This window comes from Ochlerotatus camptorhynchus, unplaced genomic scaffold (genome assembly GCF_037179485.1).
Source record: "Ochlerotatus camptorhynchus isolate MF236.1 unplaced genomic scaffold, CSIRO-AGI_Acam_v1.1 ptg000449l, whole genome shotgun sequence".
NCBI classification, from domain to species: domain Eukaryota; kingdom Metazoa; phylum Arthropoda; class Insecta; order Diptera; family Culicidae; genus Ochlerotatus; species Ochlerotatus camptorhynchus.
In genome coordinates this window covers 4714-11141 of record NW_027040935.1, presented here as the reverse complement: position 1 = coordinate 11141, position 6428 = coordinate 4714, and the positions used below count along the sequence as shown (strand labels likewise).

Genomic DNA, 6428 nt, shown 5'->3' with positions numbered 1-6428 from the left:
CAAGTGCCAGGAGCTGTGTCTGAACAATTCTTCCACCGAGGGCATTATGCGGAGGATCAAAACTTACAAGTAGCAAGGGCGATGCTGAGGGTGTTTGGGTGGACAAAGTCAAAAATGAAGTTGATTTTTTTCAGGGACGGAAATGTTTGCCATGATATTAGATACTTTGATATGAAGTTGCTGTTCCTACTAACGGCAATCAACTGTGATATTCGAGCGAAGGTTCGAGAAGAACTGGATTGGTGTACCTGGTGGAAACGTTGGATCTGTTCATGGGACAGGCAGCCGAAACGAAGGAGTTTAGTGTAAGTCTTTGTATTAATTGTTTTTGCGGGTAAAGCTGATCTGAATGATTTGTTTTAGGACAAAGATCTCGAGTTGATTAATGAAGTGCTGAAGGTTCTGTTCAATTTAACCGTTCGCACACACTTGAATGCCGTTCCGGAGGAAGACGAAGACAATCAATTCCACCGTTTAGCAGTAGTCGTTCACGATCTGTTCTTCTATCGCACCCTGAATCGAGATAAGATCATTTCTCTCCAATCGAACATTGTCAATCTCCTAACCAGTGTTCCGGTCAGCTGTTATAGCGAGCTTGTCTCACCGTTGAACCCGAAAGATCTGGATTCCAAAACCGTTGTGCCATTCGAAGGAAAGAACGTTTACGTCCTACACGTGCTGGTGGAGTTTCTGAGACGGGTTTTCCAAAAATCAGAAAAGAAGTCCGATCAGTACGAACTGTTGTCGCCTATTCTGACGGTCCTGATCAAGACGATTCGAGCGACGGCCCTTAACCGGCGTTACGTTCGATCAGAAGTGCTTCCTCCTCTGAAGAACGTCAAAGAACGTCAAAGAACGACCGGAAGTCGGCACGGAGCTACGCAACTACCTTTGCTCGCTGCTAACGAGCCCGATCCCTCAAATTGCCGACTTGTCCGTGGAATTGCTCTTCGTCCTGTGCAAGGAAAACGTCGGTCGGATGATCAAATACACGGGCTGTGGCAATGCGGCCGGTCTGTTTGCGAATCGTGGTTTGCTGGGCGGCCGCCAGGGCAATACGGAACAGTATTCGTCCGATTCCGAGGACAGCGATACGGAAGAGTACAAACAGATCCAGCATGCCATCAATCCGGTGCTGGGCTGCTACGAACCACCGAAGCCGAACCCGCTGGAAGGCATGTCCGAGGAGCAGAAGGAGTACGAAGCGATGCAATTGGTGGCACTGATGGATAAACTGCAGCGACAGGGCATCGTTCAGCCGTGCAAGATCGGCGAGGACGGGCGGCCGCAGCCGGTGGATCATATCATGGAACTGCAGGACGAGATTCCCGAACAGCAGCGCGATCATAAGCGAAAAACCTAAAGCTTCCAAGAAAGGTAAGTATCATGGTTTCAGTATTTATTCGAGTCCTAGCTTCGAATCGTAGCTGAGTGTATTTATGTGTTCTTCGCGTGGAAGTCGAATAAAGTTATTCCAAATATTCTGCTACTACTGTTAGGGAAATGTTTCTATCTATGGAAGTCTTACTCAAAGCTGGCAAATCTATACATTATTGTGTAACCGAAGATGAATAATTCTATCAGAGCTGCTGTTGTGTAGATGTTGAACAACGTTTTTCCCACTTCTGATGTGCGGATTTTTAATCAACTGAAAAATTTCCGTTTCGATACCAATCATGATAAATGTGTTTCCGTACAGTAGAGCAGTCAGTATATAGTTCAGTTTTATTTATTGTCTATTGTTCTGAGCGGGGAAAATAGATGCTTTTAGGTGTTGAAATTCTCCTGGGTGTCATCATTGCGAAAGAAATCGCCCTTGTTCGGATTTTTGGTTAGAATTTTATTTATACAGGATTTTGAGATTTCACATTAATGGCAGCATGTTGTTGCAATTGCCCCTTCCCTACTGAATAAACTGTGGTGGAGTTGGTTTCTCGAATTCGCCCGAAGCGTCTCTAAGAAAATATGACTATCAATTTTATTGTTCGATCCACTACAACATCTACTCGTAATACACTGCAAGTACGGTCGCGATTACAAAAAAAGTCGGTGCTTCGTATACAAATTCACGTATTCATCCTTTTCGGCATCCCACACGAAACGCATGGACGATTTGAAGTCCTGGGAATTCTTATCTCCCACGGTCACCATGGCAACCACTCGATACCGCTCAAAGCTGCACCGTTTGACCATATCTCGGAGTTCGACGCTGAGATTTTCCGCCAATCGGTTGGCACGTCGTGGGTTGTACTTATGATCCTCCAAGAATGAATTCAGATAACGATCGACTATAAACTGCACTCGCTCACGATTGAACGGATGGCGCGGATATGACACACCTCAATCTGACTGCCACGGCAGCGGGTACCGCGCTTTTTTTTTGCTGGCGCTTTTGCTGGCAGTTGTGCTGTCTGTGTCATTTTTGACACCTGTTCTGGTACAAATTGCTGTCTTTTGCTCTAGTACCGGGTGCACCAGGTACACTAAAAAAAAAACAGCTAGGTGAACCAAAAAAAAAATCGCGTGAAGGAGGTCCTTACCCTTTGGGTCCATGCTATTAGCGCGATAATCGAGATTTGATTGCCAATTCTCGATTACTTTTTCAAAGGGACGTATCAGCTTTTTTAAACAATGCATTTGGTTGTCGATTTGGCGTAACTTGTAGCTCGTAACTTGTGTGCAAACAGTGTATCATTTTGAATTTTTTTTATGCATTTCAGTTTTGAGTAGAGTGAAAGAGCTAAGAGGAAGAGGTGACAATTGGCTTCTTCCTCTTTTATTTCTATCTCTATCTCTATCTTTATCTATCTCTATCTCTATCTTACGCACATGAAATCAGCCAATCAGGAGCTGGTTCACGTTTGACAGAAAAGTGGTTTATTTTCGCCCCCGTATTGTCACCTCTTCTCTTAGTGAAAGAGATAGAACCAAAACATTCTAGTACATGTAGTGTTGTCATGTGGTACAATCCAGCAATAGTATTGCCATGTGGTACACTGAAAAATTGCAATAACAGGTTCGTCACCAAAGTTTTCGAGCCGCTCCGTCTGTCACTTCGTTTGTGATGATGGTTTCAAAATTTTCCACGGAGTTTATTCATACACACAAAAAATAATCATTGCTGAAATTAAAAAATCCGTTGGTAGAATTAAAAGTTTGCGTTGGTTATTTTTGGTAGAAAGCGGTAAGCTTTCAATACGAAAATCAGCCAACCGTCAAATCAAAAGTTGCCTGCTCACTGCTTTTAAAAGTTGAAACTATCAAAATTAATTGTACTACTGTCAAATGAAAAGTTTGGCAGTGTTGGAAATAAAAACGGATTCATGTTATTTCAAAACAAACTTTTGGATTGAACAATAAGTGCTATTTTGAATAGAAGAACACAATATTTTGAAATTGATAACGAAGATTTTTAACAAAATTACTTAATTTTTCATTTTATATTCTAAACAATCGTTTGGATTTCAAGCAAAAATGCTCAAAAATTATTTATTTATTTTTCTTCTGGTTTACAATATTAATTTAACGTTATGCAACGAAAGATATAAAAATTACTCTTGCTGCTAGATGGCCAACTTTTACATTAAAGGCAGAGGTTGCGTAGCGCTTCCGTAGGGCTTGATCCTTCAACAGGTCGTCCTGGCATTTTTTTTTTCCTTTGGTTTGTTTTTTTCCGTCGATCTTGTTTTCTGTGCTGAGCACCAATGCTACCGACGTGCCAGGAAGGCAGCTCCCACACCTGGACCCTACCTATCGACCCATCAACTCATGAACCGGAGACCAACGGCTTTACTTCCCATCCGAAGGAAGGCGTGATCAGAGATGTTATGCCTCAGAACATCCCGGCGGCGCCGACTGGGATTGAACCCAGGCCTGCTGGGGTGAGAGGTAATCACGCTTACCACTACACCACCGGCGCCGTTTTTTTCCTAGCAAATTGCGTAGTCTGATATAAAAAAGAATCTGAAAATCCGAAACTATAGTATTGAAAATATCGAACTTACCATTTGGAATGTCAATTGCACTTGGATCACTTCCTAGATCCAGCAAATAATGCCGGAATATCCATCGAATAAAAGATGCTGAATGGGAAGAATCACTCGAGTTGCTACTTCTGAGCTGGATGTCATATTCACAGCAACCAGACTAACAGAAAAGGCGGCAACTGAGATTTCAGTGCAGCCAGTAAAAACATCGATGAAGGGGTATTTTTGACAGTTGTACAACTTTTGTTTTAAAACTATGCACTTTTAAAATCACGGGTCAAAAGTGAAAGAAAAACTTTCAATTTGAAAAACTGACTTTTATTTCGAATATTTTCATTGTTGAAACAAGGAATGTAGGGACACTTTCAATTTAAAAATGCATTATTTTTATTGATATAATTTTTTTTGTTTGTGTGTACCAGTGCAATCTTAAAATACTTTTATTTTGCAAATGGAACATTTTATTTGAATCTGGTTGCTGCTACAGTGGTAGAAAAGCTGAAATCTATGTATACACATAAAAATCTGAATAGAAATTATTTTTTTTCTATATTGTATGTCTATTGAGTAGTCCTTAAGTTTTCTACTAACGTAGCATTAACCAGATTAAAATAAAATGCTCCATTTGCAAAATAAAAGCATTTAAAGATTGCACTCGTAACCATCATCACTCTCATAGTTCTTCTACACTGAAATAAAGATAATAGTTAGGAATACTATTTTGCAGAAAACACTTATTTTCAGTATAACTACGTTTAAAACCGTTAAATCTACCATGACTACAGTATAGTTGACTATAAATATAATCAAATTTACTACCATTCTGTCAAAACTACTATGCTTACTCAAACGGCATAGTAGTTTTGATAGAAAAAATAGTAAAATTAAATGAATTTCGTTTCTGCAAAAATCTATTGGTGGGAGTATATAATTTAAACCATCAATATAGTATTTTTGCCACTGGATTTTTGTTTCTGTGTACACTACACTCATACACACTTCACACACTACACTCATAAAATTCGACAAATTTTAAATGGCGAATTTCCATGTAAAATTCTACATGATTTTCATGTGTCCACACATAAACATAATCAACTCAGAAGTACACATGAAATATATGAGTCAAATGAATAATATGTGCACTGAACTAACGAGAAACGTAAATTTCACCTGAAAAATTAGGTAACCTTTCAAAAATAGAAATCCAATAAGAATTACATGCTGCACATAAATATCAATGGCATGGTAATGAATTCCACTAGATTCACTGATGGAGTTCAAGTGTTATACAGATAAATGTTAAGTGAAGTTCACGTAAATTTTAAGTGACCTCGTGATGTGAAAACTGTTTTTGCGTATTTGTTAGTTCAAAATGGCGCCGGTTGAAAATATGTGATTTTTGTTACTAGGAGATTGGGGATTTTTAATGTTTGTGAGCGTAAGTTTGATTAATATCAATATATGAATCCTGATTTTCAATACCCAAAATAAATTGAAGAGCGTAAAATCGGATTGAGCAGTCCTCACAAGCTTAATCGCCGAACTACAGGAGTGCTTACAACAAAAAGACGTCTATTGGAGACATGATGTCCTTTTCGAAGTCATCAGTTAATGGAGGAAAATAAATGTAAGGATCAAACTTAATGTTTTAAATAAACCAATAACCAACTTTAACTTTATTCAGAAGCAGCAATTATTATAGAGCATTGAGGAGCAAACAAATGCAGAACGATCAACTTAACAACAACCAGTTGCACTGGGTATAGATTTAAGAATAGGTTTGATACTCACGATAGTTACTAAAAAGAACAATTTTATGAGATTATAATAAAGTAAAAATTCAACAAATAAGTTAAATTTTATTAAAAAAAAAAATCCGGATGACATAACACATGAAACATACCACAAATTCACATAAATATTACTACAAAATCCAGTGACGATTAATAAACAATTCACGTAACTTTTAAGTGAAGCTAATTTGACGATCATCGGAACGTCCGATAAAATTTACGTGAAAATCACTTGATTTTCATATGAATCACTTGAAACAACATTTCATTCCCAAAACACGTAATATTCACCTGATAAGTACGATGGAAAATATTTACGTACCTTTTCAGGTGAATATTACGTGAATTTTATTTGCAGTGTGTGCATTACAAGTCGGAAGTGAAAGAAACACTTTCAATCCAAAAGGATTCATTTAGTGTTAAATGTTTTCGTAGTTGAAACTACGAATATTTGGAAACTTTCAATTAATCATATTTTGTTGTTTTTGATATCATCCACATCCAGAGGGCCAGTCACTTTCGAATGTATGGGAATGGTAGGAAACCATTTGGAAATGCATGAGTTTTCCACAAAAAGTTTTTATTCATTATCGTCTTTATGGGCAGTTTTAGATGCACAAAAATTGCACGAGTACATTACTATCAC

The 6428-nt window shown here is 38.5% G+C and overlaps 1 pseudogene; it reads left to right on the top strand.

Annotated features, from left to right (window-relative positions):
- Positions 1-257: 257 nt before the first annotated feature.
- On the top strand, positions 258-1363 carry LOC135711981 (synembryn-like; annotated as a pseudogene).
- The last annotated feature ends 5065 nt before the right edge of the window (positions 1364-6428 follow it).